This window comes from Anser brachyrhynchus (assembly GCF_964034855.1).
Source record: "Anser brachyrhynchus genome assembly, chromosome: 2".
NCBI classification, from domain to species: Eukaryota; Metazoa; Chordata; class Aves; order Anseriformes; family Anatidae; genus Anser; species Anser brachyrhynchus.
Window position 1 is genome coordinate 15,516,970 of NC_137695.1, and position 22,982 is coordinate 15,539,951.

Here is a 22,982-nt window from a genome sequence, read left to right on the forward strand (position 1 = left end):
GAGAAAGAAAAGGCTCCATAAACATGCCTTTCTGCATGTTCCTGAAAGTCAACAGTTTTCCTGTGTCAGGTGAAGATGTGTCATTTGGTGAGTTGTGTAAAATGCAGCTACATTGCCTTGATGGCACCTGGACCAGGTGACAGTGCAAGCTATTTTGGAGTGCACTGGGGACATGTTGAAAGAAAAAATTCAATTTACATGCAGAGATCCTTAGTCAGGTTCTTATTTGGAAAAATCGGGCCTGAAAGAGCCAGGAACTACAGGAGGACCCTGCTCCCAAAAGAAAAAAAATAATCCCAAATAAATAATTCATGTCCCTTATTAAACTACATCGATAATGAATGACAGTCAGTGCCTTACAGATGGGATCTGCAAGAGGAAATTATTCCTGCAATCCACTGATGCTTCTCCTTTGGAGGGCTGCTGATTTGTTTAGATTTGTCATTTACATATTTCCAGCCCTTCAACTCTTCTGTGAATTGCCAGCTCTACCTCCTCTTTGCCCACAGCTGGCGGTCCACCTCTAAGCTGCGTGAAAAAAATTTTCCCTCCCACAAGTACACTGTTTTGGTTTTTGTATAGGCAGTGATAAGTGTCGAGTGTAAAAGACTCTTTGATAATTTAATTCACTTTGCTGAATTATGATTCTGCATGCACCATTAGTTCAATCACAAACCAGCTACACTAAGAATTAGGTCTGTTTTGCAACATGAGGCAGACAAGGCTGTTCAGTGGAGCAGTCAAGGGTGTTTAATGTTACATTTGTTGTTGAGTTTGAAAACAAACACATGTGCACTGATGTACAGCAATCTGAAAGTCCCATGCAGATGTAACAGCAGTGGCATCTTGGGGATCCTGAGCTTCTGTTCAGAGATGGAAGTGACGGAGTGACAGCAACACTGAGTGGGAGTCTTCCATAGCTGTGCAAGTTGTACCAAGAAAGAGCTGTGGGCAAAGTGGCTTTCCCTGACTTCGTAGGAAATCAGAGGATTCAAAAGTGAAAAACTGGAGCTTCCATTTTTAGGAGATGTCTGAAGAGCAGCGGATTTAGATGAAGAGTATGAGCAAGAGCAGTTTAGGTGGGACATCACTCATTTGAATGCAGGCTTGAAATTTCTGAAAGAGGAAATTCCATGTCACTAGGTTACATTTAGTATTGAATTCTGATCAACTTTTCCTTCTAATAACATTTCCCTTGACCTTAGTAGGGCAATTTGTGTCAGAGAGGTAATCTCAACTTCTCCCTCATCACTTCTCCCTCATCACTCTTTCACACCACATTTTAACACTTACTTATGAGAGGTTGGCTGGGAAACCATAACCAAACACCACCTAACTGTGGCTGAGTGCCAGCCTACAGCTACAGTCTAATGCATATATTGCTTAAGAACCTCTCCAATATTTATTTTGGAGAGAATCATCCTGATACTTTCAAAATTAAGTGGTAAAAGATTTAGCATACTCTCTTCTACTTTCCTCTTGGAGCCAGAATTTTCAAAAGGAAGTCCCCAGTCAGAAAAGTGTTCTTGGCAGGGAAATCACTTTTAACCTCTAGTATGTTGTTCACTTATGCTGCTAAAACACAGGCTGGTCAAGGGGGAAAGTCAATAACTTTATTCTTGAAGAGAGCTGCATGACATGGAGAGGGGTGAGAATTCAGTGGTGACAGCTCAGTTATCTCAGCACTCCCCTTATGAAAGAAATGGCACAAAGCCATTTTGGCTGATAGGAAAAGGCAAAGTCACCCCACTCGATAACCTAGGACAACACTAAAAAAATGAAAATGTTGCCATTTACATATGACCAAGGAAAGTGAAGGAATTTTTGGTGGTAAATTTTATATCTCTTTTGTTTTCCCAGTCAATGGTGAAACAGACAGTGTAAATTGCTGGATATATATACAAGCAAGAATTTAAGTCATTGTTTGACATACCTTTTCTTAACATAAACAAGAAAATATCTCACTACCCTAAAGGCTAGTGAGCCTGTAGAGCCTTGTGTTTTCCTGCTTTTCCTACAGCACTGTTTATAGATTTGAGTTGCTTCATCCAGCACATCCGCCACCTGTAATGTCCAAGGACCTGCTCCAAAATTTATTGAAGTATGTACAAGATCTTTAGATTAGGCCCCAAATATTAAACAGGTATTGATTTTTTGTTGTTCCAGATAACGACCTGTTTCCTATCACAAGGTGGTATAGATTTCAGTTCTATCACTATTTTCTAATATTTACATTATAATAGTAGCTTGAGGTCCCAGTCAGATGCTGCCTTGCGCTAGGCTCTGCACGCATATGCCAGAAGCAAAGTCCCTGCCCCAAAGAGCTTATTGCCAATGACATTATCACAGAAGTTTCTTATTGGCATGTTTTTATGTTGTAGGCTTTCATTACGCTAAGAAGGCAATAAACCTATGATCTCCATGCTATTTATGGATTGGTTCATTACATTTCTTTTAAAAAGCAATATAAGTGTCTAAACTCCTATAAATACATCAGCATTGCTGCTTATCTTGCTTGTTAAACTGGCAGTTTTGTAACCTCAAGACACTGCAGCTGTGTAATCTTTCACATCTATTTGGCACAAGAACCGTGTTTTTTTTTTTCTCTCCCTAGTTTCCATGTATGAAAAGGTGCTTTGATACACTGCTTGTAAACAAACTGTAACTGCTACTGATTGCAAATATATTGGCTTATCCTTAGAAATGCCAGGCTGTAAGGCAAGATAGGAATTTCTGTAGTCATCTGGTATTCTGATCATCAGTGAAAACTAGCCATATAACAACAAAAACATTCTTGTCTTCAGTCATGAATCAAAATCTCTGTCATGATGGAAGTCCACTGGCAAATCCTTGAGAAGGAGATGCTTTAAAATATTCAGAGTTTTCAAGCACTGATGCATCCAAAGACAAGAAGTCTAATCCACATTTCCTCTGATGTTGTTGCATTTGCCATGTCTCAGATGAAAGAAGACAGTGGAGTTCCTAGTCTGAATGAAAATGTCTATGGATTTTGTTATCCTTTGCAGGGATTTTTTTTTTTTTTTTTGTGCTGGACTTAACATGGTATGTCTGCAGTTATGTGCAGCTGCAGTGAGGTTGGTGGCAGAAGAAATAAGAATTCATTTTTACAGCTTAGTAGCTGTTTATTTTTTCTCTTTAGAAGTTTAGTTTTCACATAAAATAACAAAATGAAAAACCAACTCCTTTTAGTTACAAGCAACTTTATGAACTGCACATCATGAAAGATCTCTTATACTAGGCTGCATAAGTAAGGACCCACTCCAGAAAAGCCATCAAACTCACACTGCCAGGGGGGCAACATACCTGAGATCAGAGTCCAGCCCAGGGAATGCTGAGCTCCTGGGGAGATCCGCCAAGCTGGCCTGAAAAGCTGTCCCTGAGAAGAACCTGGATTGCTGGCTTCAAATTGCTCATGACGCCTCGAAAGTTTAAGCAGCAGCAGCTCTCTGTATGAGCACAGCTTTCTGTCAAAACTGCATGAATCTCATCAGGATGGATGTCAGCTAAACTGATTTTGAAGAACAGCACTGTTGGCTACAACCATTGATAATTGACCTCTTGGAAACTGCAGGCAGTGCGCTACACATGCACACATCCTGTCCCAGCTGCACAAATCATATCTGGAGTGTACCCTTTGGGGAGCAGGGAGGTAAGGAGGAGAGAAGGAGACAGAAAAGAAAAAAAAAAAAATTAATTCCATAATGTTTTCCAGAGTTGACACTGGTTTTCATTATCTGCTATGTTTCATGCCTGACTTTTACTCTGGGACATTTGATTTGCATCATCGTAGTTAATTCTGTAGGCCACAGTAAGCTTTGGCATCTTTGCTGCTTTAGAAGCCCAAGCAGTTCTTTCTTTTTTTTTGTCTGTTTTTAGCAAGAAAAATCTCTCCTTTTCTACAAAGCCCATACTTAATGAGTAATAAGCAACGACACTTTCACTGTGGTGAACTTAGGAAATTAACTCTTAAAACCCTAATTTGCTTCTGTAAATCCATTAAGCAGCCTGGCCTCACCTTATTGCCTTACCTCAAAGAGAACTACAGCCACTGGTCCTTTTTGCCCACTGCCTACCCTACAGAGCACTAGGAGAAAGTTGTGCAATGTGCTGTGTGGTTGTGCTGTAAGGAAAATTGCACAGTGCATCTAGTTGCTTGTGGACTAAGCAGAAAGGGAGACACTGTGCTGGGGAATACTGTGCTGATCTCCAGAGTCGGAGGCCAGCCCTTGTCCAGGCAACAGCATCTTTTCTGCTTCACATAAGGAGGGGATGGAAGAAGGGCGTAGATTATGCCTGGTTATGGACTTATAATGCAGCCAGGATGTGGTTCTGAGTTCATGACATACATCTGGACATTCAAACTTGATAAAGACTCAAGGGTTGATTCTTTTTTCTCTTCTCACTATCGTATGTACTTGTTTTTCTTCTGCTGTAACAACCTGCCTATGCTTGCTTGGAGTTGGACCCCCTGCCCCTGGGAAGGCTAATCCATACATTGATGCCTCTCCACATTAAGAGTCTTTCTTTAAAGCGGAAGGAGAAAAAGTTTACCACGACTAACTTGGATCTTAGAATAGCAGGTGGCAATTTAATTGGAAGATGTAAGCTGCTTACTACTAATTTGCATGATTATAAGATTTTGTAATTGCTCTGTAAAAGTTAATTTGGCATTGGGTTTAGTGAAACTCAACTACGTTAGCATGATATTGATGTGTGTCTGAAATTTGCAGTTGATGTTTGATATGTTTCCTGCTGAAAGACCAAAGGGAAGTTTTGAGGGGGTTATTTTTAAACATATACATGTGCACACAGAGAGGTGAATCTCATTGTAATGACCCCCATGGGGCATGGATAAATGCGTGTTGTATCAAGGAGTTCAGTGAAGCAGGAGTTGGCAATTTGTTCCTTCAAAGTAATGAGGGAATATCTGGTTTGAACTGAATATCAATATATAGAAATTTTAATGAAGATTACCTCATTGATTAACATTTAACCTGCATTTTTATAATAATAATAATAATAATAAAAAGTTTAAGAATAAAATGTACACTTAAAAGCTAAATATAGATTGCACTGAGGAAAGTGAGAAAAAATATGATTTTGTATTTAGGTCAACCGTGCATTAGTGTTTGCTCTTACACAACTAATTAGGAAGAAAAAATAGCTTTTGTTTTTGGGCATGCACAGAGGGGAGTCTGAAGCAGAGCTTATCCTAGTGCCCCTTGACTCTGTGTGTTTGTGTACCTGCCTGCCTCCTCCCTGCGTATCTTGTGGGCTGCTGTGCATAAAAGGTTTCTTCTGTGCAGAGCAGCTCCCTGTTAAAGGTTTCAGGGCAGAGCTGCAGGAGTGAGGAGCCGTGCTGTGCTGAGGAGAGGGATTAGCTGGAGCCTCCGAAGTGGTGCGAGCACTGGGACACGGTGTGCTAGCTCCAGAGCCAGCCCCCATGAGGAACAGATGCATCCTCTGTTCCTTGGGGAGCCCAATGAGAACAGTACCCCTAACAACAGAGCCCTTGAAAACCTGAGAGAAATGCCATGTTTTCTGCTTTCTTCCTTTTCCCTACCTGTAAGTTGGCAGTCCAGAAGGGGGTACTGAGACAGGATAGGTGTAGCAAGGGCTGTGCTAAAATGCTTGATTCCCAACATATATCTACTCTAACAGAAAGCAAACTACCCCTGTCCAAGGCGGTAAGGTACAGAAGCATAACCTAGCTAAAAACAAAGTACTGAAGGCAAACAAAGGAACATGTCCATGTGCTTCAGTGGGCTGGGACCCAACCTCTCCAAACACACAAACACACACACGCACGCACGCACACACATCCATATCATTGTTTTAGCCAGTAATATTTGACTTCTGAACTCTTTTTTGGTTCTTCCCTCACCTTTTCTCTCTTTCCTTTCTTGTACTCCATCAGGTCTGAGGACAAGACATTAGGGAGTGGCTATAGGGGATGTTTGTAGCTGTGATATCTAAATTAGCCTCACCAAGCATGGAAGGGATGGGTGGATGTCCATATGCTGGCATGAAGCAGGTACATAAAGACATAAAAGTAAGAACATTTTATTTGCTCTCCAGCAATGAAAGAATGCCCTGCCAAAAGGGTGCCAGGTCAGGATAGCAGTACTGGCAAGTGACCATTGCAACTGTATTTTCTGTGTAAGAAAGGGAGAAGATTCAGAATAAATTACTACTGCAGGTGAAAGCACAGGCAAATGTATGACAAAGATTTGAATATTGCATTATAGTCCTTATACAAATTCTTTTAAGATAAAAGCGTTGGAAATCTGTTTCTGATGGGACGCTGAAAGATTTGTAGATAAAGAAACAATTAGGAAGGAAATTGGAAATCTGGAGATCTGAACCTATCTTTTAGTAGAATGCTTTAAAGTCATTCAGGTGTTCACAACTATTTAAATCCTTCACTTGTTTTATGTGTCTCAAACAAAGCAATGAAGCAGCACTGTCATAAAGAGGCCGGCCCTGCTCCAGCTGAAATCCGTCTGACATAGACAAAACAAAACAAAACCCCCAGAAGCCCAACAAAGCCATTTCATGTGCAACATTATATCTACTGAATGAGAAGAAATGTAGGCATGCATCAGAGTAAAGTACTCTTAAAAGCTCATTTAGATGGTATGTTTTTTACCTAAAGGGGAAACTACTGTATATGCAAAACTCAGATGAATATTTACAACATCCAGGAATAGGTACCAGAGGGGGGGGGAAACATGCCGCAAATGTAATCATCTTCCGAATGGTCCAAAAACAAATTGTTCTAGCTGCTGTTGCTGAGCAACAGTCCCACGGTGGGATTCAGCCTGAGCAAATGTGCGGTGGGAGAGTCCAACCTACCCGGAGTGAGAAATCAGAGCACAGGGGGAGCTGGCGGAGAGGCCTGGCGTGGCTGAGCTCCTCTTCCCACAGTTGTGACCCCCCTAAGTACATATTTTAGCCATTCTTCTGACCTTTCACTGCCTCCCCGCTCTCATATCTGGCTAAAAATAAATAGTGAAGCCAGACCGGCACTGGGGAGCAATGGGACTCAGGCTGTTGTTGTAGCGGGCCAGTTTGTATCTAGGACATTTTCTGTGAAGTAGAGCATTAGCACTTCTTCTGAGGTGTTCAAAGGCTATGAAACTCTGGGGAGGAAGAGGGGAAAGCAAATAACAAGTCTACCAGACAATTCATGGGATTTAAAAGCAGTGCCCCTCTGTGACTTCAGCTCTGAAGACCACATGTGTTCTCATTAGGTGGTAACACAGTAAAAATCCACTGTCTAAAGGGACAATAATCCACTATATTTTGAAATAAAAATTCTGGAATGCTTAATCATCTGACACAGTGTGATGTCAGTTTTCATTCACTTCCTTCAGTGGGTTATTCTTTAAACAATTTAGAGACAGAAAGGAAAAGGAAACCACAAAAAATGCATGTTCAAATAATGATAATCAACTGAAGTAAAATTTCTGAAGTGAAAAACAAAAAACACCAAACCAAACCAAAACACCATACACACAGACAGAGACACAGACTTACACACACACAAAAAGGTGATTCGTGGCTGATGGGACAACTCGACAGAATTCAGTGTACTGAGGTGTGGAAAATGGTACATTGAAATAAAGATATTTCAAGTGTGTGGATGGCAGAACTGGTAATTTAGTACCTAGCTGATTTTGCTGTGATTGTTCATAATGCAGTGTAAAGCTGACAGTCCTCTGGGTGGAGGAGTAAATCGGGGCTTGCCCTGGATTTTTTAATCAATACGTTTTATAACAGTGTTTATTTTAGCTATTTTTCTTAAAAAGGAAGTTTAAGATCATTATTTTTCTAGGTAGCATTGCCACTTTGCCATGGCATTTGTAGTGTGAAACTTAAACTCTGCCTAGGTTTCCTTTTTTTCCCTAAAAAATTATTATACTATTTGAAACTCTAACTTTAGACTGAGGTAGGAACAGACAGGTTGACCCTTCACAGAAAAAGGCTTACAAGGAAGGAGGGAAGTATAGCAGTAATATGAACTACTTCAGCCCCAAAATGTCATATGAAAGGTGGTTCCCAGTAACTGTTCCTAGTACGAAGCCCACACAAAGTGTCTGCATCCCAAACTGCAGAGCCATTCTGACTGTTTGTGTGACAGCATCAAAATCATCACAGCTGGATCTCACCTCCATACTGGACCAAAACAGAGCACTGAGTGTAAACAATCATAACCTTTCACATGCTCAAAATCAAGATCTCATTCATGCTGGGGGGCAGGAAAAAATCAAAAGCCAGACAGAGTAACCCCTGTGATTCTACTTCCTTGATTCAAGAGGAAAACTTCCTTTTAACAATATTGGAGAATAAAGTTTTCCTGCTTGTTAGACCGAGTACCAAGCTGCTGCTGTCGGGGTAGCAGTTTAATAGAGTTCCTTGCACATACAACTGGCCAGGCGGGAAATCGCAGAAGAACACAGAGGAAATTCTCACAATATATTTCCCCCCTATTATTTCTCAACCTATTTTGAAATTAGGAAATCATATGGAAGCAGCAGGAGGATTCCTAGCCTTGCGCTATTTCCTTCCCCTGTGATCATGAAGTTTTATTGCTGCATGAGCCCTGCTGCCTACCATTTCAGAGAAGCTCAGCAAGAGGTAAGGTTTTTCTAGTGTGGGTGGTCATGTCCATGTATTCAGCGGAAGCAACAGGGCTTTTCAGCTTGAAAAAAGGCAGCTCAAGATGAAGTATGGAAGAATAATTTTCGAAGAGAAAATAATGAAGAGCTAACAAAAGCACCCAGGGAATTCATTCTTTTATTTTTTTTCCCCTTCAGTAATTACCGTTGAAGAGGCTGGCACTGAAATGACATCATTAAGTCAAGTTATCTCACTTGTACACTTGTGGGAAAAATTGGATGAAATGAAGGGAAATTTCCCCAGGACTCAGCCTGTTGCATTGGAAAGCTCTGCTGCTGCTGAAAAATGTACAAAAAGACATCTTGCTTGGTGGTACAGGCTAACATATGGCCTATAATACATTTCAAAAGTTGGGGAGATAGATATGGAGTTTTTAATATTTTAGTATTATTTGTATGGGTGGCTACTCACGTTCTTATTCACCTTTATGAGTACATTAACATTATCTGTGTCAGATCATGTTGTTCATTTTTCAGAAGGCGTGTACAAACGAGTTTCCTGGAAGGCAATTTCATCAAAACAACTCCTTAAACATTGCTTTTCAGTAAATGCCACATAATATTTCTAGGAAAAATATGTTGATTATTGAATGTCAGTAATGTACTGCTCATGAATGAGCAACAGAGGAATACTGGCACAGTGGGTGTTGAAGAAGGAAGATCTTTCAAGAACGTCATATGATTGGAGCAAGATTTTTTTTCCCCAGCAAATTAGTGATTAAAATCAATTTATTCAGTTCAGTTGATATTCCTTAGTCTCTCCCATAGCTATACCAAAGAAAGGCATAACGGCAGAATCCTGTTCATTTTTTCTTTATAGTATCTTAAATCTCCACAAGCAGTTCAGAGATACGTTAGAGCATACAGAATACTGTTGGCATACAATCTCCACTCTGCACCTGTACATAACCTCTCTGAAGACCATGAGGGAAAGAGTACCTCCAAATATGCTACTACACTTGACTATATTTTTCCTGAAGCATGTTAATGAAAAATTCAACGAGCAAAGGAAGAAAACATTTCCATTATCACATATCTGTGCATTTATTTGCTTGCTCACTATAGCAATGGGAAGTTGCTGCAATCAGAGATATACTTTAAAAAGACAACTATTACCTAGTCTAAATTATGATATTGGTCATCCAAGTTTTCAAAACACATGAAAAATAATGCAGAAAAAGCCTGGAGCTTCCAGTTTCATCAGGAAATGTGGTTAATTTTGGAATGACAAATCTCAGAAATAATGGCGTGGAATAGAAGCTCTTGTCTAACAGAGCAACATTTTTATTTCAAAAATTATGCCAGTAACTTCATAACCAAAGGCACATTTGTCTCTCCTGAGCACCTGGATGCCACAAGCTTTTATTTTAGTTTTGGTCTTCACTTCCTTCCCTCATGCTGATTTTCAGCCTGCTGTGGGAGACAAGTGGTGTTGCAGTGTTCTTGAAAGCAGAAAGAATCAGCTCTTCTGATTTGAATTTACAAAGCAAAATGTTCTCCTTTTCAAGCTCCGCTCCGTGCTTCGTGTACCTTTATATGGTTATAACCGTATTAATTTATTTTCTACACTTTCCCTTATCTCTTCTCTCTTTGGGGTTGCCACATCTCTTGCTCAGACAGGCATGAGAAGGAAGACTCATCATTGCATTTAGATAGCATTAGAGGAAATATCTAGTCATATCTATAGCTCAGTGTCACACAGATCTTCGTGATTCATGAGTTCCTCATTGCTGTGCCTCCATGGCCAGGTAGGGAAGCAGCTCTAAAGCTCTAGTTATGATTTGTCCTGTTACTCAGAGTAATTGGCTGCTAAGAGAGGAGCCTAAATTGCTCCTTTTTGCAAGGGTAAATATCTCACACAAGACCCCTGCCCCCACTCTAAGCCCTCCAAAGGAGGATACTGTAGCTCTTTTCTAGCACACTGCAATTTAGTTACTCCTCTAAATAAGATATTATGTTGAGATTTCCCCACTATGGTTTTAAGCCACCTTTTCATCATCTCTGGAGGCAGGGGACATGTCAGATCATGAGAGGGCAAAGCCAGAGCAGCCTGCACCCTCGGTAAATTTTTGCTGGGAGAAAATATCTCCAGGCAGCATTTTTGGAGGTACAGCTCAGAGCACGAGGCAGCTGCTGTCCTGGTTTCAGCATTTCAAGAGCTCCCACATGGCACAGCTACCTTACCGCCCTTCCCCTCTGCAACACAGCACCATTAACCAGGCACAGCGGAGGAGTGAGCCCACGTACATGGGATGCATACAAACTGCTTATTGTCTTTCTGTCAGAAGCATCACCAAATAGTCTCACTTTCTCCAAACAAAAGCAGATACGGATTGCGGAGCTGGCAAGGAAAACAAACAACAACCCTGTTTAAGAGAAAACACTGCCAGATGCCATGAGTAACACAGAACTAGCACCAGGCAGATATTGGGTGAGAGTAACAATAGTTTTAATACGGGGTTTCTTACCTCTGTCTGTTTATGAGAACAGTTAAGCTAAAAATGCTCCCCCCCCCCCTTTTTTTTTTTCTTTTTTTTTAATGGAGAAATGCATACTCTCTGCCGAGTACCTCAGTGTAATGACTCTTTGCATTCTGTCAACTTAATGCAGTAACCTAAATATCACTGAGCAGGCTGGGGTCTGGGCCAGTCTTAATGAGATAATATCTCATAAGGGATTGATCCCACATACATTTAAGGGGTCTCACAGCTAGTTGTTTTGCAATACGCTGCAGAATCTGCATGGCAGTAAAAGAAACAGAAAATCAGTAAGACGTGTGAAGAAATGCAGAATACAGAGTCTTAGTCCCCAAGACATTTCATGCTCTGTGGATCGCAGACTCTTGTACTGGGCTTATGCAGTCATTTATTTTTTTGTCTGCCAAGCATGGGTGACATCATTTGACAGTCAGTATGCTTACTTATCGGTTTTCACAAAGTAATGCTTTTGCACATTTTTCTTCATTATAAGCTCTGAACAAGTGAGGTGCAACGTTCCACTTAACCAGCTTTTGCATGCAAACAGCAGCATCACAAAGCCAGGTTGTAGGAGAAAATACAATAAGAAATAACATTTTAAAAGCAGTACTGCAGGAGCAGGGCAAAAATATATTTCCTTAAGTGATATTTATCCTTTTCAAATAGTTCACTTTGTGCCGTGACAGGAATGAAATGTATTCCATGGTACAAAATTGTTTCCTGGGAATGAAAAAGTGATTGACATCTACGTTTGAATTACTGTGAATATGTGGAAAAAATGGGATTTTACACATTGACAAAGCCAATCAGAGGTTTGAAAAGCATGTTTATATTGGGAGAATTTTAGCTCAGAACAACCTAGTTTTTAAAAGCAACACGGTCTTCATGCAACTGGCTCTAGTCAAGAATAAAGCGCCATTCAGCAAGAAGGAGCTGATTTAACAGCTTAGTTATTGATGACGCTGAGTCAGGAGTCTGTGGATTTAAAGGCTTCTTTTGCTTCGTCACTGGAAGTAGGGAATCAAGTGTAATAAAGAAGCCAAAGATTTCTGAAAAAGCACTGGAAATGATGCATTTCCGAATAAGACGAAATTTCTATAAGACAAATGATAGATCAGGTATTGAAACCCTTCCTCAGCTATAACTCATCTCCTAGCCAGGCCAGTACTGCTTCAAGCCAGTCGAGCTTCCACTGACAAAATAAAAACTGCTATCTTTCCCACACCCATCCAGTCCTGGCACCACCAGGAGTGTGTGCATCCCACCAGTGCTGGGCACTCACCATCTTTGAGAGTATTTGCTAAACTGCAGTTTTTGCGTCCTCACATGTGTCGGGTTGGCAAGTACTTGCTGTCCTGCATGAAGCTGCTCCAGCAGGTGAAGGTGCAACAGCCTGAACACTCACTGTGAGCAGAAGCACAGCCTTCATGTGGAAAAGACTCCAGATTTGTTCACTCGCCCATGCATTTAACTAACACCACTGCAGTGGAAGCAGCATGTGGGTAAGTAGAATAAAATAACTGAATAGAGGAGAGCGCTGCCTCTAGTTTTCTCAAATATAAATTGAAACTACATTGTGTGAAGGATGCAAGAAACTCTGCTCTCCAATAAAAACATCCAAAGGACAAAGACAAGCAGGAGCTCATATTGACAGGGCATTGTTTGGCCACAAGATCAGCCTTTTGCATTCACAGCACTTGGGCTAAATTATGTATTCCTATTGCCTGTATTGTCTGCACACTACCAAACAAATTATTTTATTCTTCCTCTCTCCAGAAATAAAGGCCACAAGCCTTCATAGTTCTGAGAGAAATTTTTCCCCCCTTTAGACTTTTACTGGGCCATTCCTAATAAACCTTTTTACACAACTACTTTACCTTCCAACCGTTACAGTACTGTACAATTTTCAAGAATAAAGTGACCATTAGGAGGCATTAGCCAAGAAGTGAGAACCCTAATTACTTCTTCAAGTAAGCAATAAATGAAAGCGGCTGAGCTTCCGGAGGGTCAGCACCTCTGCAGTCATTTTCAATACACCTTTGCGACTGTTACCTACTTTTATACTAGATGAAGTGGAGCGCTAAATGTAAGGCACTTAGTAGCATTAGTCCTACTGTTTTGTTTTCTTCCTTAAGGAAGACCTTGATCTACCCCACAGCCTCACGCTCACTCTGTGAAGAAGCATTGAGAGTGTTGACTTGTTACTGTAAAATATCTTTCGCATGTGCAGTAAAACTTGTATGTCCATATGGCCTCCAAATGGTCCATGTCCAATTGGGAAACAATGGGGATCTGTTCTTTCTTAGATAAAAGAGTATCAAAGACTGTCTGACTTGTAGAGATAGGTCTGGTTTCTTTTACTTTTAAGTGTATGCAGTTTTCTGGCTCAGTAGGAGACTAGCTGGGTGCTGCTTTTTTCAGGTTAAACAATGTCGTCCTTCCTTCAGTATGACTTGATTTGTTGTACCACTGTCTGTTATGTGTCAGTTTTGGAGAGGAAGACAGTGTTCCCCAGAGAGCAGGTGCAGCTTTGCTCCCCACAGACCCTCCACAACCAGAGGGAAGTTCAGAACTCTCTAGCATAAAGTACTCTTGGCTGCTCTATTGCCAATGTATATATTTCCTCCATGTACGGGTTGCTTTGTCACCTAGCCATTGTTTTAGTTTATATATATATAAATATAGATATATTTTTATACATTATATATTAGTTTATATATATATGTGTGTGCTTGTTTTTTTGTTGTTTGTTTTTGTTTTTCAAATGCCTCTGTATTCATGTACAAGATGTGGGTGGTATTTTTCCCTTCTTCTCCACATAAATATGTTCTATCCTGATTACAGCAAGCCTTTCGGGAATATTATAGGATTAGGAGCTCCTGAGAAGTGACAGTTAAGTACCTATCATTGGGAATAAGTGAATCAGACCAATTTTCTTTCATTTTTACTTTCAGCCAAATAATTTTTTAGGACAAGGCTTTTTAATTGGATGTCTCGGCACTGAGATAAACACAAATTTTGTTTCTCTGCATAAAGAGAATATATCACAGAGAAGATGGTAGAGTGCAGTAATACTGTCCATTACATGGATATATCTTTCTAGCTCACACTGATTCTCTGCATCTGCCAGGGGTTTTAACACAAATGAAAGCATATTAGCCTCAGAGGTGATCCAGTCAGGAGCATATATTCCCTAATTAGCACTTTGATGCAGTTTTGTCCAGGTAACCATACGTAGCTTTAATCATAGCAAGCCATTGTCTATGATGGTCAGTAAATCCCTAGTCGTCTTTTCATCTTAGAGTCTGATATCTCAAAGATAAATGCCTAAAAATACTTTCTTTTTATACCTGCTTACTAGCAGGTGCATTATGGGAGGCTCACCTTGATCCCTAAGATGCAGAAATTGCTTGGAACAAAGACCCAATAATAATGTAAAACCTTCTCCCAAATGTATCTATTTCTCTGATCTTTTCTGGCTTGGCAGGAAGTTTGCTGACAGAAAAAGAAAAAGTGAAATTTTATTTAGAGAGAGTGTTTGTAGACCAGACCCCAACTTCCGAATGTCTGTCAGAAGCAAAAATGTTATAAATTCATCATACATTAATCATATATACCCACCAGGGAATTTTCTGTTTCTGGCCTTATCTGTCATAAAGAAATTCACATAAGCCAAATTATTCCATTTATTTTAATATTAGAAAAAAAAAAATTCAGTTTTTGACTCCATGGTTTGTGATGCAGTCAGGCTGACTCAGAAGATGTTGGGAAGGTACAAGCTGGGTCTGTCCCTGAGCTTCACCAGGACTCCCAGCTGCTCACATCACACGATGTAGGGCACCATACCATAGGGTTTCCAAGACCTCATTGTAAGCCCACAGCAAGGATTGATTTCATGAGGCTGGTTACAATGACTAGTACAGCCATCCGTACTGCAGGACCAATCTGTTGGCTCGGATGAGAATTACTGTGGCTTGGGAAAGCAACATTGATTGTGAAGTGTCTGCTAAGGGCTTTGATGCAAAGAAGAAATGCTGGGTGATAGTGCAAGGTTGAATATTGTTAGCATGAATCTGTTCAGACAGAAACATGGTCAATGGTTTGCTTTTCACAGTTCAGTTAACATTTATTTCAAGGTTGAGAGGAAAACACTATGGAAATTTCCAACCCACTCAGACACTGTGGACTCAGGAAATTCTTTTAAGACCAAAAATCACACAAACTATGTAGTAGGATCTTTCTCTTTAGAAGCAGCGAGCAAGAGAGTGTGCATTACATCAGGCCAGCAAATCAAATGACACGGGACTAATGGAGCAGCAGCTTTGGAGGCAGTTGGCAACAGACTTCAAGAGTCTGCTGGATGTGGTGTGTGTCAGGGGTGGCCAAGAAGGTCCCGTTCAGAGGCAGCAATTACCCAGAGCGGATGAAAGAGCAGAGAAATGCTGTGAAAGGGTGGTGGGAAGAGAAGATGCAGGCTGGGCCTGGGCTAAGAGGTGAGGGACATGGCTGCTCCTGTGGCTGGGGAGGGCTGGGGAGGGGAGAGCTGTCAGTAGCCCAGGGAGGAAGGTTTGAGACAACTTATTGGCTGTGACAAATGGGTAGCAAGCACAGATCACACAGAGAAAAAGAAAGAGGAGTGCTGGGGATGGCCGGGTCAGCCATTTCCTGAAGCAGCTGCAAGCAGCCACCCCGGCCTACGTACTGTAGTGCAGCCAGCAAAAGGGGACGAGTGAGCTAATTAGCAGCTGTTGGAAGGAAAAAAAATGGCAGAAAAGCCATGCTTCATATGGAATCCAATCCAGTGTTCACAATGATCCCTATTCATCCCTGCAGCCTCCCAGTCAGCCCCACAGACAGTGAGGAGAACAACAGGTATGGGAGTCATGTCAGTGTGTGGCCTCCTGTATGGGCTACCAGTGTACCCCGTATATTGGTCCTGCTCTGTCAATACACCTCAAACTCCTTCTTAAAATTCTTTATGCTCCTAGTCTCGGTTGTTGCCCTTGGTCTGCTACATGATTCGTTCCCTGTGCAAAGAAACCCACCCCCCCCCCGGCCCCTCTAAGGCCTGCCCTTCGCTGAAGTCCATGCCTCCCTGCCCTCACTGTTGTCACTGGCTCCAAGAACCAGGTATCGTTTCTCCTCTTTTCCCCTTAGGACTGTGTGTGCTGCAGCAAGGCCTCCTTTTAATCTTCTATCCTCAGTAATACAAACCTGGATTTCATCTCCAGTCCCTGGATAATCAAGATATTTCAACAGCTGTCAGTTTCTGGCAGAAGCCTATTCTAACATTTTTTTTTCAACAACATGTTTTTCATAGCTGGTTAGAAATATGCAATATTTTGTCACAAAACCAGCCTCATTTGCAGGATTTGAATGATTTTTTTTTCTGTTTTACAGTTACCTTTCTCTATATTACAGCTTAGAGATTTTTTTTTCTCACTTTCTTGCTGCTGTTCAGCACTTTTGCTAACGATGTTAGAGTTTTATCCACCACTAACCCCATATACTGCACTTCCTTAATGTCTCATAATGCATGACTATTGAGTGGATTTTTTTTTTTGTTTCCAGACTCATTACCTTACATACTTTGAAACCTATAAACTACTTATCTGTCTGTGGCTCCTAGACTGTATATTCTGAGTTTTGCTGCCCTCCTTCTTTGCTTTGACTGCCCCTTCACTTTATAACATCAGTGAATGTAATCCACTTACTGCATCTTCTTTCTTCCAGGTCACTGATATAGAAAGTGAAGAAAATTGATCCTCATACTAATCCTTGTGACTCTCTTTTAGTCACATCCTTACATGTTAAACTTTTAACATTCGCAGATGCATCTTAAAAAATACTCATGCTGCTTTGTAGCTTATTAAATTTAGATATCCAGAGAAGGCGAATATAGAGAAATAGAATAGGAAGATGGGGCATTACCTGGTAGCCGTCAGACTTTTCTATTGTACCAGAGTCCAACAGTCTCCAGCCCTCTCACACCTCCATGTGCCTCTCTAGCCAGGGGCAAGCTGGCTGTGGGGAGCAGAGGCTGATATGTATCCTGCTCTGGGCTTACATCTCCTTGGTGAGTCTCACTGTGAATGGCCCGATGAGAGACTCCCTCCTTTTTAATGTTCTCGATCATGTTTTGAAGTTTCTGGAGGTTTAAAGCTGTCTTCTCATCCCCATCTCTGATGTGAGAGAGAAGTCTTTGTAGTTTCTAGCAGAAAGCTGTCATCAGCAGGTGCTAAAAGGGGATTTCTTTTGCATCCCTGTAGTCAGATGTAGAACACAAAGAACCTGATCTTTTTCTACATAAAAATATAGTTAAACAGAATGTATAGCTTCCTGTTATCAGATATTTTTTATTATCCAACCTAAAAAAAATCCCATCAGTCGATTGTTAAGCACAAGCTTCCTTTTGTGAATCCATGCTGACTTTTTGTAATTAAATCATAATTTCCCCCTTGCCTGACCCTGACTAGCATTTAAATTTCTTCCTACTGCTGCAGTTAGACAAGCAATGCAGGTCTCTTGCTTCAGAGGGTTTTCAGTCACCTTTCCAGAGGAGAAAGGCAGCCTATCATCTAGTGCAGTGGGCTGAGACTCTGGAGACCTGGCTCTAAACCCAGGCTCAGACAGGTTTCCTGTGTGAATTTAGACAATGGACCTGACCTACCATATGTTCTAGTACCACGTTTCTGAGCAGAGATAATAGTTTCCTATCTTTCGGGAATCTTGTGCAGATAACTGTAAGGCACTGAGATCCATGAAAAAATAAGTATTAAATGATTGGCACAACAATGTAGAGTTTCTTTATCAAATGGTCTTGGCTGAAGATGGAACTCCTCAAAGGTTGTAGGCATCTAACTATGGATTAGACATCTAAGCAAATATTTTTGAGGCATTGGACCCAAGGTTACATCATCAGACTGGTTTTAGCAGGGGGTCCAGCCTCTTTAAACAGAGCTGGCGAAGTAACTGCTGACACTGCTGTAACTCCACTGTAAGTGAAGATGTCTTTGTAGAGACTTGTCTCTGCGGTCGCTCAGCCTGAGCTGAGCAGGGGCTGCTGGCAGGCACTGTGCTCCACTGGGGTGCGGTTCCCGTGTTGCCTTGGCACTGGCTCCTGCTCCCTTTCTCCCAGCCTCCTCAGGGGGAGGACAGAGCAAGTGCCTTTCTCTTTAAAGCTGAGGACCCGCTCAATCTCCTTGGCTGATTTTCAGAAAGATGTACAATACTGGAGTAACAGGAAGGCTTTAGCTGTAGAAAAATAAAGTAAAAAAAAAAAAAAAAAAAAAAAAAAAGACTTCATGCCTGCTATTGTATCACATTCATTCACCCAGTCACCCCACAGCTAACATTCCTCTGGCAGGACACCCTGTCTCCAGCTTCTTACCAAAAAAAAAAAAAAGAAAAAGATTCCTTCACTAGCAGTACATAACATTATTAGGTCTATTTTGCAGATGGCCTGGCTTAATAGAAGTAAAATTGTGTCTTTCTTAGGATACCTGAAAGTGCTCTGTGCTGAGAATCCTGGATTTTGTCTCTTTTCTTCAACTCTAAATTTCATTTACAACCAGGAATGGATTTGTCAGGCATGGACAAAAGAGACCGTATCTTTCTCTTGAACATTGGCTAGTATTGTATGTATTTCTGATCACATAGTGGGGGAGCAGCTGCAAACTCCTCATCCTCATCCCACATCTCAGATGTGTTCAGCCCTGCACAGTATTCAAGAAGTTTCCCTTTTTTTTGTTGTTGTTCGATTTTGATTTTAATACCAAGTTGTAACCTGCAAATCTGCTCCAAAGAGACCAGGGTTTTTGCTAAAACATGCAAAGGTCATTCATCAAACAAATAGGTTAGGAAACGGTTTGGGTGCTTAAGAACAAAGAATTAGTCTGGCTACCAAGACAGACATTTTGAATGAGAACAATTTACTATGGAGGGCTGTGCCTTGAGGAAGGGGATAATGATAAGTGTTAGGATCAATTTTGTTCACTTTCTGTACCAACGAAAAAATAAAGAGGCAGTAAGTGGATTCATTTGCTGTTCAATTGTGAAGTGGAAGTCAGGACAAAAGAGGAGGGCAAGGAAGTACAGACTGAAATGATGAGGAGCTGGAGGAAGAAAAGCAACTTAAAAAATTCCATCTAATGTAAGCTTTTTAGCAGGAAACAAAAATAAACACAAAGGAGATATGCTATGCACTCAGAAGTCATAAATGATGAAATGGGTGCATACAGTGAACTTGGATACACAGGTGCTGCCATTATGGATGTATGTTATAAATCTGCAGGGCACTAAAGTGATTACTCTTTCCCCCATGTCTCTGAATGCCATATTTTTCCAGCATGCTGGATCCCATCTGGCCTCAAAGTTCTGTCATTCTTCAGACATTTCAATTTCTTGATTACCTGTCAGGTTATGACCCTCAATTGTTTTTCTTTTTAATATCTCTTCCTCCCCACTTGGGAGATGTCCATGTGTTTCTGACATCTGCCACCCATCCCCCTCTGTAAGTTCTATGACAAAGCACTAATTAATGTATTTATTTCAACAGCGTCCTCACCTCCTTTCAAGAAAAGACTCAGACTTTCTCTCAGAGCACCCATTCCAATCTGACTTCTTATATTTGTGCTCTTACATAGTTTACCTTAACTGTCTCCATGTTTTTCATTGGGAAAGAATGGCCTTTGAATCCAGAGGGATTTGTCTTCAAGGTCATAGCTGAAGGTGTTATGCAGAAACTACTTCCATTACATTACATCAATGGATAAACTTATTTTCAGTTCTGCCAGGACTGGTTCAGCCACAGCCATATCCCATTCCCTGATCTTTCTCTGAGATTCTGAATAATATCAATCCCACTCATTCTAGATAGAAAGGCACCCATGATTATTTTGAAAAGTAAACATTCTGATGTTAGTGGAAGAATCCAACAGCAAATTTTAAGTCTGGAGCCTGATTTCCATCTTCCTTTTCACATTCTTCTCGTTTTAATGGTTTAATAGCATGAGAAACATATGAGGAAAATCTTGGCCTAAGTAAATATACAGACAGTGTGAAATTTTGATCTGAATGTGCATTCTATTCCTTCATCCCTTCTGATGACAAAAGATTGTTCAGAACCTAGGGTTTAATTTGCATTGCCCCCACTGTTTCTGTGTTATTTTCTGTGACCACAGCCACCCTAAGTACCTTTATTTATTTATTTATTGTAGAATCCAAAGCTCAAGCTGAACTTCTGCTGCTGCTTGGTCAAGGACTTTCAGTGGAATTCAAAACAGCCAGAAGCTGAGTGAGGACTTATCAACGACAATCAACAGAAAGGGCAAGGGGAAGATGGTAGGACTCTGGTGTTTAGTACCCAAGTTCTCAGCTTCCCAACTAAATGAACCTTTCTCTCACCAAAATAATCATTCTTCCTCCTTTTTTCCCCCCTCTGGTTTAGCTGGGTCTTGATTTCATCTTAATTTTGACAGATGCCATCAACTATCAAATTCTCTGTATTTTGTGGACAATCTGTTTTTTTTCCAGTGTGTGCTATCAGTGGGATCACTCCTTTTTAGGATCTAGTTGGGGAATGCTTGATAGTAGACCTTTAATGAGTTTAAGTATGGTCTACGTGCCAGCCTGCTTTTGATGGACAAGGTGGAAGAGGCTTTGAACACCGACAAAACCTTTGTCTCTAAGGGAACTTAATTTGCACAAGTGTAAGTGCATAATTCGTTTTGAGAATCCAATTTTTGGACTTAGCTGCCTAAGTTCCACTTAAATCGCCCTTTGGGTACTTAGGTAATTTGGGGGGATTTGGGATGAATAGTTGTTTTATTTGTACAGCTGAAGTGATAGTGCTGCCTAATACTATGAAGATTAGCATATAGAATATACAAGCAGTAATACGTCTTTCACTGTACTTATTCCCACCTCTTCCACTGCAATGGTATTTTTCTTAATTCTTATTAATGACACTTACATCATTAATACATAAAATTATATTCTATATAAAATTGTTTGAATCTCTTCATAATTAAGGCTGTTAAAGCAGCAGATGAAAGTGGAAGAGAGATGTCAGCTTTGTAGGAAATTAAAGAATTTTCTTCATTTGTAAATAACCACAGTACTCATAGAGGTAACATTTATATTAAAGTATTAACATTACAAGCAAGAGCAGGTTACAGTGCTCTGGAAGTGAACTTGGATTGCAGTGTGGTCATACCTGAAATGAGAGTTAGTTTAGGCCAAAATTATGCCCTCAGAGGTTTACTAGTTCCTCTCTAAAAGTCTATCCATACAGAGATTAAATCCATACATTGAAACGATGCAGTTTATAGTGTTCAGGAATCGGAGGGTTTTGGAAAAGATATATCAATTTACATCATTCGATCATTTTATTTGATAGTCAGGCAGTATTACAAGAAAACAGGGCTGATAAGCAGTTGCTTGATGAGCAGTAGGCTTCAGACTGCATGCCTTAAGTGGGGATAATTTGGAAATACTGATATTTCTTTTGGCTGTGGCCTATAATAATGAAGTGTACAGGATACTGCTTTAGTTATCTCATTATCTTACAACCCCAAGCAACCTTCTGACATATTATATTGATTAAAGCAGGAGAAAGTTGGGCATTTCTGCATAATTTATGCAAACTCAAACCAACAATTAGAACAGCTAATTAGATATTGGTATCTGATTTTATAATAATCTGGGAACTAAGATAACAGAAACAATACACACAAGTCTTGTTTGGTAATAAGGAGTTTGGTTTCTCTAGCCTAGCCATGATCATTAATTTTGCTGTGTTTTGATTTAGTGTTTGTGTTAATATATTCCAGTATGTCTGAGGATATGAAAGTAACACCTGGTGTGCTCTGTGCAAATGTTTCTCTGCTTCAGGAGAAAAGCCAAAGGGGACATGCAGCTAAACCTAGAGCATCATTATAAACAGTCTGGTGGGGATAAATGCCCATAATTTCTAAGGAAAAAAAAAAAAGCCAATGAAAATGTGTGGCTTTGTTTATATATCTGTATATAGGTAAAGAGAGTGTAGGGGGTAGTTCAGAAGGAGCATTTATGCTGAGAAGTTTATTGGTGTCTATTTGAACAATACATGGGGTTCTACACGCAGGTTTTTGTTTACAGCTATGTTCAGTCTATGTTTGCAATTTGTTAGTGGAGGCAGTAAGCCCAATTAAAAGAAAAACCCTCTGTGCTCAGAGTTTTAATTTTGCTGATATTCCAAGACTGTCAAGATTTGAGCATTCTGCCTAGATTTAAGCATGCCAGCATCAAGCTTTGCTAGGCTAGAATGAAAATAAAGACACTGCACTGCCTTTTATTTCCTTAGATTCAAAACTGTCTCTTCTCTCTCTGTGAACAATGCTCATCTCCTTATGCAGAACTGAGATCTGGTAACTCACATAGTTAGCTTATTACACACCAAAAAAAGGCTCCAAGAATAACAGGCAGGGCCACTGACCCCGAGACACAAAAGCAGAACATTGTTCACACCAAGCCAAGCTGCTAGATTGCTGGAGAAATGTGGCATAAACTCAGTCAACTTTAGCAAAGACAGAAGTATCTACTTTTTAATTTCAGTACATAAATACATCAATGTCCTTTGAAGATAGCTTTTATTCTATTATGCCTTTTCAAGAAAGGTTGGTAGCTGAATCAGACCCTTTATCAGATGGCATTTCCCACTGGTACAATACCTACAGATGAAAACAAAATTAATCTGGCCCTATCGTTCACTTTATTAAATTCATCTTTAAAATGGGAAAGTGAGCCTACCTTTATGTGACAG

The 22,982-nt window shown here is 40.5% G+C and overlaps 1 long non-coding RNA gene across 6 annotated transcripts in view; it reads right to left on the bottom strand.

Moving 5' to 3' along the window:
• The window catches only part of LOC308190184, a 41,727-nt gene that overhangs the window by 14,454 nt on the left and 4,291 nt on the right, over positions 1-22,982 (bottom strand). For 5 of the 6 annotated variants that reach the window (XR_013946984.1, XR_013946985.1, XR_013946986.1 and 2 more), the window contains exon 2: positions 3,325-3,653. The exons of the other annotated variant lie outside the window; for it this stretch is intronic. This is a non-coding gene — a long non-coding RNA (uncharacterized lncRNA). The remainder of the gene's footprint in view (positions 1-3,324; positions 3,654-22,982) is intronic. 6 annotated transcript variants of the gene reach the window in all.